The sequence below is a fragment of the Protopterus annectens genome, chromosome 11.part0, assembly GCF_019279795.1.
Source record: "Protopterus annectens isolate FY-2018-M chromosome 11.part0, PAN1.0, whole genome shotgun sequence".
Lineage (NCBI taxonomy): Eukaryota > Metazoa > Chordata > Ceratodontiformes > Protopteridae > Protopterus > Protopterus annectens.
The window spans coordinates 951748179-951760362 of NC_056745.1; the positions used below are offsets into that span (position 1 = coordinate 951748179).

Sequence of the window (12184 nt, forward strand, 5' to 3'; positions counted from 1 at the left end):
GACCGACGTCATATCCTCAGTCTTTTTTGCCGCATGGTCCGATGCAGAAGCAGCGTTGCAAGTGCCGTTCGGCGTTCTGAAATTTTCGTATTTTGAGTTTCAGACCGATACCAAGTTGGGCTAAGTACCCCGTTGGGGAATATTTTTGTTTTTTCTTGCCTCAGTTAATTCCGGATGTCAGAAAAAGTGAATAATTGTATTTCTTGTGGGAAACAGATACCGCATAGGGATTATCACTCTCTTTGCATTCCTTGTTTGGGACCGGACCACGACGTAGTCGGGTGTCGGTTTTGTGCTAGGTTTAATAAGCGCACTATAAAAAGAAGGTTAGATTGTGCTAGGTTAGTCTTTGGTAAACGGTGTAATTATAATATGCCGTCGGATCCTCCGGCCGCTTCCTGAAGAAGCGCAAAGACAAATCCTTGAAACCTAGACAGGTTGATTCGTCCATTTCGGACGCCGGTCCTGCAGAAGCTACAGTGGAGCAGGTGGATCCGGCTGAAGTTTCTGTTGAGTCTCAGGGGGAAACTTTGATTTTGCAGGATGTGGCCTCACAGGAGTCAGGTCAAGCTGAAGGGGCCTCTCAGGTTACTGTTCTCCCTTCTATGCCTAAGGTGGTTAGGCCTTCTGCTACTATTTCTAAGGCTTCTTCTAAGGGCAGGTCTGTTTTGCCTTCCTCTGGTGTCCCTCCAGGTACTTCAGGGTCTGTGCCTAAAAAGCACATGCTCAAAATGGCAGAAGATTTGATTACTTTAATTAGAGGTTCTATGCCCCCTCCTGATAAGAGGCCCAGGGTGGAGCCAGAGTTGGAAAGTTTGGATCAGGCCTCAGATGACTCAAACTCTTCTGCTGAAGATATTCAAGATTTTCCCCCTTATTCGGATTCTGATGCAGAGGACTCCACTCCTTCTGCTTCTCCTCCAGAGGATTTTTCTTTTTCAGAAACTCTGCATTCCATGAGGGAGCATTTTAAGTAGGAAGGACAGGATTTCTCTGATTCACGGAAGAGGCTTAGGGAATTCTTGTTTTTACCACAGCATAGACCCTTGGCTATACCTCCTGTTTTGGATGTTGTTCAGGATGTTTTCTCGGAGGCTTCCCTTAATTCAGATTCTTTGCCTCCTGCGCCAGTTAAACCGGACAGGTATTACAGGGTACCTGAGGCTCATAAATATCTGTATAAGAGTCCTAGGGCGGACCCAGAAACTATTAGTCAGGGGCCTAAGGGTGTTAGAGCTTCTGTTGTAAAGAATCCGGTTCCTCTAGATAAGGAAGCTAGAGCTTTGGATAGATGGGGTAAGAAGGTGTATACCTCTTCTACTTTAGCAATGAGGGCTTTAAATTGCCAGTTTCATATGTTGAAGTATCAGAATTTCCTCCTTTCTCAGCTAAAATCTAAAGTGGATGCTTTGGCAGAGGGCATAGAGTGTAAAGAATTGCAGGATTTAGTACATGTCTCTGAACAGGTGGGTAAGCATTCTTTGCAGTGTGGTTTTGATGCTGTACAGGCCTCTTCTAGGGTGGCTGCCACTGGATCAGTTCTTCGTAGGCACGCCTGGCTTAAGGATCAGAATTTGTCCGAGCATGTTAAAACTAGAATTCTGGATGCCCCTTTACAGTCTGAAGTTTTGTTTGGTCCCCCTGTGGAGTCGGTTTTGGAGAAAATGGAAGACAAGGCTAAGGCTATGCAGACTGTTAAAGATTTTTTGCAGGTGCAACCTCCAAAATTTAGTAGAAATTGGCCTACTAAGGGGTGGACCTACCCTTCTTCTGATTCTCAGTCTAGGGGTAGATCTAGACGTGGCAGGGGCAGAGATCACAGTACATTCAGGCCTAGAACTTGGAGTTCGCCTGCACAATCTGCAGGTGAGGGCAGGGGCCAGTCCTTTCGTAAACAGGCCCAATGACCTGCATTTTCAGCTGCCAGATTCTTCTTCCCTGGCAGCTCCTTTGGGAGGAAAGTTAGCACTCTTCAAGCAAAACTGGCTTTTAGTCACCCAGGACAAATGGGTATTGGATATTATAAACCAAGGCTACAAGTACTATTTCCATACATTGCCTCCTTTCAAAGGCATGCCAGACGTTCCTCCTTGGCAAAGGATAGAGGCTCACAAGCAGATTTCTTTACTTCTTCAAATAGGAGCTATACAGCCAGTTCCTCTGTCAGAAGTGGGACTAGGATTTTATTCTCGCCTGTTTCTAGTACCAAAGAAGGGGAACACGTGGAGACCAATTTTGGATTTATCTATCCTCAACACTTATCTGGACATTCCAAAGTTCAAAATGCTGACGTTACAACAGCTATTACCTCTGTTGGGAAAAGATCACTGGATGGTAACTCTGGATCTCAAAGAGGCTTATCTTCATGTTCCTATCAGGCCCAGTTGCAGGAGGTACCTGCGTTGGGCTGGAAATTTACATTATCAGTTCTCTGCATTGCCCTTTGGCTTATCTACTGCGCCCAGAGTGTTCACAAAGGTTCTGGCTCCAGTGATAGCCTTTTTCAGGTTAAGAGGAATACAGATTTATCCTTATTTGGACGATTGCCTGATTATTGCACAACACAAGGACGAACTTCTGCATCATCTACAGTATGTGATGGTAGTGTTAAGATGCCTAGGGTATTCTGTGAACGAAATAAAGTCCAGTCTAGTACCCTCTCAGGACATGTGCTTTCTGGGTGTGAGACTGAATACAGCTTCCCAAATGGCCTTTTTGACCCCGGACAAACAAAGAAGCCTTTCTCTTTATTTCCATCAAATGTCTCTACAGTCCAGGCTGACTGCAAGGACAGTCCTTCAAGCCTTGGGGTTCATGGCATCTTGTATTCTGGTGCTTCCCAATGCCAAACTGCATATGAGGAAGCTACAATGGTATCTCAAAAATGTATGGACTCAACACTGCCAAGATCTAGACACTGTCATTCAGATAATACCTTGCATTCAGAAAGAATTTTTGTGGTGGGCTCAGGAATGTCACCTAAACAAGGGACTCTCTGTGACCCGACCAGAGGCGAGTCAGATTCTAACGACAGATGCCTCGGACAAGGCTTGGGGGGGCACACCTCAATGGAAAATGGGTGCAAGACACGTGGCCTGTCAGACTTCAACATTTGCATATCAACTTGAAGGAGATGTTAGCAGTCCAATTTGCATTGATGGCTTTCAAGGATTTACTTCACCCAGGACAGGTGTTGATTCAAACAGACAACACTACTGTCATGTGGTACATCAACAAGCAAGGGGGAACCCATTTGTACCCTCTTTGCAGGCAAGCGATGATTTTGTGGGAGACTGCTCTCAGTTTACACCTCAATCTTCAGGCAAGGTTTCTACCAGGAGCACAGAACTCCTTAGCGGATGTGTTCAGCAGACAAATTGTGGATCCTCACGAGTGGAAACTGGATCCTCATGTGTTTCAAAAGTTGACAGTGTTATGGGGGACTCCAGACATAGATCTGTTCGCTTCTCCACTAAATTACCAGTTGCCAAAGTTTTGCACAAAAATGTTTCATCCCACAGCTTGGAAGGTGGATGCTCTATCATTCAGTTGGAGCAATCTTCATGTCTATGCCTTTCCACCTCTGCCTCTCATTCCCAAGGTACTCCTGAAGGCCAGAATAGACAAGCCATCCATGATTCTGATAGCACCGGATTGGCCTCGACAGCACTGGTACCCACTACTGAGGAGTTTGGTACGGGAGCCTCCATGGCCTCTGCCTTTGATTCCGCATCTTTTGTCTCAGGAGGGCAATCACTTCCTCAATGTCAAGATTCAGTCTCTGCATCTCACAGCCTGGCATATTCTGTTTTAGACCCTGGAGGGTCTCAGCTTCCACAACAAGTTTTGAATGTTATTTTGGAGGCCAGAAGGCCTAGTACAAGGAAAGTTTACGCTGATAAATGGAGGAGATTTTTCCTTTGGAGCAAAACGAAGGACTTTGATGTTTCCAAGCCTGATTTAAGTGTTTCTCTTCAATATCTTACTGAGTTATTGGACAAGGGTTTGTCTTTCTCCTCGATAAAGGTTCATGCTGCAGCCATTTCTGCTCACTATGACTGTGACCCTCCTTTATTTTCCCATCCTTTGTTTAAGCAATTTCTTAGAGGGGCAAAGAACATAAGACCCCCACGTAGAGCTCCTACTCCTGCTTGGGATCTCAATTTTGTGTTGGAAAAGCTTACTCTACAACCTTTTGAGCCTGCAGCTACTGCCGAGTTAAAGTATTTATCATGGAAGACTGCTTTTTTGTTGGCCATTACCTCTGCAAGAAGGGTTTCTGAATTACAGGCCCTTATGGCAGTGGAACCTTTCCTGATTTTTCATAAGGACAGGGTATCTTTGCGTACTAATCCTTCCTTTATGCCTAAAGTGGTTTCTAGTGTGGCCTTGAACCAAACTATTCATTTGCCTACTTTTTATGCAAACCCACAAAATAAAGGGGAGAAGATTTTGCATACTTTGGATATTCACAGGCAGTTACGTTATTATTTGAGCAGAACCAAGGGGTTCAGGCAGTCTCAGCAGTTGTTTGTTTCTTTTGCTTTGGGTTCTCAGGGAAAGCCTGTTTCAAAACAAACTATTTCTAAATGGATTGGGTTTTGTATTTCTTTCTGTTATTCCCATCATGGTAAGGAGATTCCGGCTGGAATCAGACCTCATTCCACTAGAGCTACTGCCACTTCTACTGCCTTGCTAAGGGGTAGCTACAAAGATATTTTGGAAGCAGCCACTTGGAGTTCAGTACATACTTTTTCCAAGCATTACCACCTTCCTCTTTATTCTAAGTCTAGGGCTGGATTTGCCACTGCAATATTACAGGGCATTTTGGCAGCCCCTAATGCTTTATGATTTTGCCATCCTCCCTTTACCTCTGCTTTGGGATTCTACCCATATGTAAGGACTGCAGCAATGTGAGATGAAGAACATAGTACAGTTTTGTACCTACCATAAATGTAGATGTTCGAAGATCCACATTGCTGCAGTCCAATTTACCCTCCCTCCTTCCCCTCTGTAGTTTGGCATGGTTATATGGTTTGGGTGATGGTTGTTGTTGGGCATGTTTTTGGGAGGTATCCTGTTTTTGGGCTGTGGCCTTTCTTTTTAGGGCCTTCTGACATCTGGGGCAAGAAAAGACTGAGGATATGACGTCGGTCATGCGCTTTTATACCCTGACGCTCTGATGTCAGATCTGAGCGCCCATGACCGACGTCACCCTATTACTTTGGTATTCGGGCCGACCGAGGACAGCGGACTACCCATATGTAAGGACTGCAGCAATGTGGATCTTCGAACATCTACATTTATGGTAGGTACAAAACTGTACTTTTTGCAGATTGCTCTGAATTCTGTAAGAAGGGTATCTGAGTTGCAAGCTCTTATGAGGAATCAACTCTATCTCATTTTCCATAAGGACAGAATTTCTTTGTGAATTAATCCCTCTTTTTTCCCTAAAATGATATCCATGTTTACTCTAAGCCAAACTATCCATCTCCCTGTTTTATTTTCTGACCATAAAAATGAGGGAGAAAGGATACTCTGTAACTTGGATGTCCACAGATAACACTGGTGCTATCTTGCCAGAACTAAATCTTTCAGATCTTCAAATCAATTGTTCATTTTTTGTGAAGGTAACAAGAAAGAGCAACTTGAGTTAAAACAAGTGGTTGTCAAAGGGTATTACATTTTATTATACTCACCATAACAAAACTATTCAGAGTCAAGGCCCAATCTTCCAGGGTCTTGGCTTTATCGATGGCTTTTTGGAAAGGGTTGGATTCCAGACGTAGTCTAGAAGTTGCTACTTCTTCCTCTGTATATACTTTTACAAATCACTATAAACTTGATTCCTTCTCTAGGTCCAGATCAAGTCTTGCTATGACCATTCTCCAGGGTCTCTTCCCCTTCCACCTGCCAAATCTATTTATCTAAGGTAATCTACCCTTGTCAATATGATGAACATAGTGCAGTTGTATAAGTAAAACTTAACCATAACAGTATATGTTCAAATGATCACTGCTGCAGTAGCCACTCCTTCCCGCCATTGTGTGTGTGTGTGTGTGTGTGTGTGTGTGTGTGTGTGTATATATGTTTGGCTGTGGACATTTTTTTTTGTTGTTCCTAGCATCATCCTGTCAGGGCTCAGCCTCCTTCTCTCTGTTGGCAGGAAGGCTGTGAAGGGCTTTGCACCCTAACTTGTCTTTCAATGAGCTCAGCTTGAGCTGCCTGACAGTTTGGGTGTGTGGAAGGTGTCCTGAAGCTCTAGAAGTTATCTGGTTGTTATATCCTTGGCAGGATATAACCCATATAGCTAAGGCTACTGCAGCAGTGATCATCTGAACTTCTGTTTTAGTAGGTTTTACTTAAACAATTGTACTTTCCATTAACCATGTATTTGAGGTATCATTTGTTCTGTGCAGGGACAGGAAGTCAAAGAGGGTTGGATCGTTCTTGGCTAGATAAGCTAGATACAGATCATCACAGAGGAGTCTGTAAGAGAGTGAGTACAGAGAGAGGTTACCATTCTGTCCTGAAAACTAAAAGTTTTATATCTGATGTTGTCTGTTTCATCCACTCCTCAAGGGATGGGTCTTTGGATCTGACCTTGGATCTCGCTTTGGCTGGTTTTAGACTTGGGATGCACAGCTCAGGCTCCTCGCATTACTCATAATTCTCTCCTGTCGCCAAAATTACAATAGATTTCATTTGCCTCTTGTAGAGAACAGATGTGGTCCACTCTGCTCATGTTATTGTCAGGTTTTTATTCATTTATATTTTATGAGAGCATACCTTTGTTTTATATCTTTCTCCCTTATCCCCCCAAAAAAGTTTTACTTTATATATATATATATATATATATATATATATATATATATATATATATATATATTTTTTTTTTTCTGTTGCTGTTGTGCACCTTTGGCACCTTCCTTTTTGTACCTTTCCTTAGAGTACTAGCACTATCTCTCTACTAGTATTTATATTACCAGTGTTTGCATTTTGTAGTACATATTCTTTACTAATCTGTATAAAGTTTTCTTTTTTTCAACATAGCTTCATCATGTCTAACAAACCATCAGGCTTCAAAAAGTGCATGACTCACAGCTACGAACTTCCAAATTCAGATGCACACAAAAAGTGTGTTTATTGTTTAGGAGCTGCCCACCTTGATGAGGACTGATCTGTCTGTACTGCCTTTGGTCTCCGGTCTGTGATAGACCATAGAAACAAACCTGTTGTGAAAGAACTTCTCCCTACCTTTTCAGGAGAATCATTAGAGTATGTGTCCAACAAAAAATCCTCAGACAAATGTAGAGAGAAGGAGAATAACAAGCCCAGGGGAAAAAGGCAAGGAGACAAGGAATTGCTCACCTGACCACTCTCCTTCCTCTTTATTGACTTTGGCTCTGTCCCCCAAAAGATCCAGATCATCGCATCTTACTCTTCTATTGGATATAACAACTGTATGATCCAGGACTGTACCCTTACTGGAGCAGAGATTTGATTTTGACTGTAGCTGGTCTGTCCTAGACTTCATTCTCCCTTTCTTCAAGACAGACCAGTGCAGATGTTATTCATACCCCCTTCTACATCTTCCTCTCTAATGTCTGTTAGGTCTACCAGAAGCCTGACAGAAGCAGATATAGAAAGAATGATGAAGACTTTCCTCAAGATCCAAATTCAACTGGGCATTATCCTGTCTCTGTCTCCCATCAGACCCATGAGTATTCGCCCTTCTGCTTTATCAAAGGTTGCTCCTACCAGGATCCACCCTCCATCTTCAGGGATACTGAACCCACAATTTCAACAAGAGTTGTCCACACTGGATCTGCAGATGTGGACATCTTCCACTTGACTGACTTCTTTGATCCCACTGGTTTTGAGTTCCTCTGATCCACAGGGATCTTGGAGACAAAGCTTCTTCACCAGTTCTGGTGGTGGGGGAATGACTCCAAAGTTTTCAGAGCTGCCCCTTTCTCTTGGAGCTTCAGTGTTAGATCAACTCAGCTGTGGTGTCAGTCTAGGCGTAAGATCAAGTTGGGTCCTTACTGATGTGGAGGCTTCAGCTACTATTTGCATGATTCGGGGGTTCCCCTTTGGCTTTTGCTTTTGAGGCAATCGAATGAGCTATCTCCATGCTGGTGAGCAGACTTCTCTTTCCCTCTCGGTTACATCTACTCCACCGTGAAAAGCTCTTGGTCCTGAGCCTGCTCAGTATATCCCATCAGGACAGCTGGTTCCTGCTAGTCTTGAGACATTCCATATCAAGGGCACCCATCAGTATTTTGAATCCTGTCTGTAACATACCTCTGTTGAGGTTCCTAACCTCCCAGACTGACATACAGTAGGTACGGATTTTGATGTGAAGGAGGGGTCCTCAGATCACCACTTGAGGATGTCTTATTCAGGGATATCATCAAATTTCTGAGGCAGAAAGGAGGTTAGCCTTCCAAACCACCCTCGTAAGAGGAATTGTTGTTTCTTGAGGCTTTTGGATTCGACTCAACTACTTCTCGGGTGGTCCTTCCCACTAATGAGATGGTAAATTTGACCTCTTATCTGGCATGGAAAAAAGTTGTATATGGCAGAACCAATAAGCAGAAAACCAGATAAATATCCTGTTGTTCTGAAAGACCTACAGTACCGGAGCAAGGGCCCAGTGATGGATGCCATGGTAGTAGAGGCAGCCACCAAAAAGGAACTTGTGGAAGATACTTCATTTGTCCATCCCCGTAACAGAGAGTCTGGCTCTTTGGATAGAATTGGGAAGCAAATTTACACTTCAGCTACCTTTGCAATGAGGTCATTGAAATAGTTGGCACACTTTACAAGGTTGCAGAGAAATATGACCAAACAGATCTCCAACTCTCTTTTAGGGTCCATGTCTGCAGAGGACAAGAAAACAGTGGACTTGCAGCTAGCCACCTTTCAGTTCCTGACAAATGCGTCTATGTATCTGATATCCAACATGACTGAAGGTGCTTTGAGAGCTGAAATTACAGGCATTACCATAAGGAGATGTGCTTGGATGACGTTGCGGAGCCTTTCAAGATGTCCTTTGTAAATTCAGCCTATGATGGTTCAACTCTTTTTAGACCCAAAGTCAAGAACGTACTCTGTAGGAGTCAGCAATACAGGAAAACACTTTCTGCCATAGGGATACAGTTTTCTACCTCCAAAGGAACTTCTCTAGAAACCAGAAAGAGGGTAAGAAGCTGTGGTTCTGAAAGCCAGACACTTCTGGACATAAATTTCCACCCTTCTACCACTGGAGGAGTCTAACGGTGGATGTTGCCCATATGGCAGAGGAGGGCTACAAAATCATTGCTTCAGGGGTCCCTTCCATGAGTAGTCTTAATCAGTGCTCCTGAATGATTTCCTGACGGCTGCATTCTGGAAGCAGTAGGGGATGGTTATCTGTGCACCCAGAAGTTTGGACATCCATCATCAAAGATGTCTGGGCGAGGACATTCATAACCAAAGATCTGATGTTGTCAGTTTTCATTCATTCCTCAACACTAGGGTTCATATCTGATCCTCAGATCTGACTCAGTTGCTTCTACTAGCTTGTGGATCACTGAAAACTCTCAAGCTCCTCCCTTTCTCATAATGCCCTAGTCCCTAACATACCCCAGATTTCATTTGCTGTCTTAGCGTACTGATGTGGTCACTGTTTTGCTCTCGAGTTTCTAGCAATTTGGGTACTGTCACTGTATTTCTATTAGTATGTCTCTATAATTTTATGTTGCTATTACCTTTTAGTTTCAATTGTGCTTCCTCCCTTTTCCCACTGAAGTTCTAAAGTACTTGGGTACTTTTTATTATCATTGCTGGTATTTTTTCATACATGTCATACTTCTAACATTGTTGGTATACTTTCATATATATATATATGTAGATATATATAGATATATATATATATATATATATATATATATATATATATATATATATATATTTCCTCCTTTTTTTAAAGAAAAAATCTTTTCTTCCTTGTTCTCTTTACATCTTGGAATAATGTGTGAGAAACCCTTGGGTTTCAAGAAATGTACGGCTTGTAGATTCCCTTGTTGGATGCGCCAGCCCATCATATCTTCATGCCAGTTGCGATATATGTAAGGCATTTAATCCTAGGGTCCTTATAGCTAGAAAAAGCAAATTAATACTTAGAGGTTTGCTACACCCTAAATCTACATCTATATCAGCTTCATCTGGGGCTCAAAGCCCTAAAAAATCAGAGAAGAAGGATGCTATGTAGCATTCCCTGGAACCAACCATTACCTCAGCTACGGGTTCCGAACCTCCTTCAATACTTTCTAAGACTTCGGATCCAAAGACCAGGACAGAAAAATCTCCTTGGATCCAATCTCCATTCTTGGTTTGGATCTAGTTAACTCTAGACTACCATCCTCCTCCTTGGTGTGGTCTCCAAGACATCATCATTCGAGACCTTCATCAACAGCATCTTCGACATGTTCATTCAAAAGCTTGACAGAAGCTGACATGGACAGGATGATGAGGAAGTCCCTCTCTACGCAGATACAAATGAGGGTTCTCCCGGCTCTGACCCCATCAGATCCAGAGACCCGTACTAGTACAACACCTCCCCCGTTGTTAGCTCCTTCTCCAATCTGACCTCTGCTATTGGAGTTGTCAGATCCGAAGGTTCCAGAGGTGTTCACACTGGATCTGAAGATACTGGTATTTTTGACTCCACTGGCATCTCTGAGTGGACTGACTCCGAGTGCCTTGGAGCCAAATGATTCTGGGAGCTGTAGAATCGGCACTGGATCTGAGGTTTTGGAGTCGACTGCAAAGCTGTTGGAGCGGTCTCTTCCCCTCAGAGCCTCAACATTAGACAGCTCAGCTCTAACTCCCTCTTTGAGTGCTGTGCCTTCAGGGAGAAGGGAGCATATGGCCTGTAAGCATGTTTTTTTCAGAGCTGTCATTTCTTTCTCTCTGAGGCATTTGGCATTCAAAGTAGTGGAAAGAGCCTTCTCGATACCTTGAGCTCAGACTTCTCCATCTTCTTCAGCTCCAACCACCCTAGCCCATTCATCTCTGTATCTTGAGCCCCAATCATCCTTAACACTGGGACAGCCAGCCCCTAGTTAGCTGCCAGGATACTCAACAGGCCATACTGATTTCTTCTGACACTTTTCCGGAACATCCCACCGAAGTTTCCAGGAAGAAAAAATGCAAAAGGCGTTACCTGGACTCTCCTCAAGATTCCATCACAGAAGACACTGACTTTGATGCAGGGGCAGGGTCCCCAAGATCACCACCTGATGTCTCATTGAGAGACTTTTTGGAACTCCTAAAGCAAAGGGATGGTCAGTCTCCCTGCAATCCTACCCAAGAGGAGTCTGTATTCCTGGCAGCTTTTGGTGTTGGCCCGTCTACCTCCTGGGTGACTCCGCTCACCAATGAGCTCATTGATTTGGTCTCTGGTGGGCATGGAAAGAACCTGATACCATTGAACCAATCCCCAAGAGACCAGACAGGATCCTGGCACCACCTAAGTCGGAACCTTTTGGAGCAATAGAGTACCGATTGGTGCTATTATTGTAACAGCAGCCATGAAGAAGAAACTAGAGGAAGGAAATTCCTCTGTCCACCCCCATAACGGGGAGTTTAGGGCATTGGACAGATTTGAGAAGTATGTTTATGCTTCAGCACCCTTTGCCCTCTGGTCAGTGAACTATTTGGCACACTTCACAAGACTATAGAAGGAGTTGATTAAAGAACTTTCCAAATCCCTCTCTGGGATTATATCCTCTGAAGCAGAAAGTGCTATTGCCTCACTGTTGGCTACCCTTCAGTCCATTTCCAATTCATCCATAAGGTTTATCTCCCATGTGGCAGAATGTACCTCACTGATGGCGGGTTCAGGTATTTCCATCAGAAGACATGCCTGGATGCACTTGTGTGACTTTGTGGAGCCCTTCAAAGCTTCCTTTGTCAATGCTCCCTATGACGGACCACCACTAGACCAGTAATCAAGGAGCATCAATCCTCCCCACTGGCACCAGTGGAGGATGTACACTGAGAAGATGACAAGCACACACACAATACTTCCAGATGCAGCTGTTTGCATCAAGTGCAATTTCCCCTTAAGAGCACACACAGACCACAGTTAGTCCAGGGCTGGTTTCTCCCTCTTTCTCCAGATCCCAATAAAGTT

The 12184-nt window shown here is 43.7% G+C and overlaps 1 protein-coding gene across 2 annotated transcripts in view; it reads left to right on the forward strand.

Annotated features, from left to right (window-relative positions):
• Positions 1–12184, forward strand: part of MEIG1 (meiosis/spermiogenesis associated 1) — a 539684-nt gene that overhangs the window by 327940 nt on the left and 199560 nt on the right. The gene's annotated exons all lie outside the window — the stretch shown is intronic.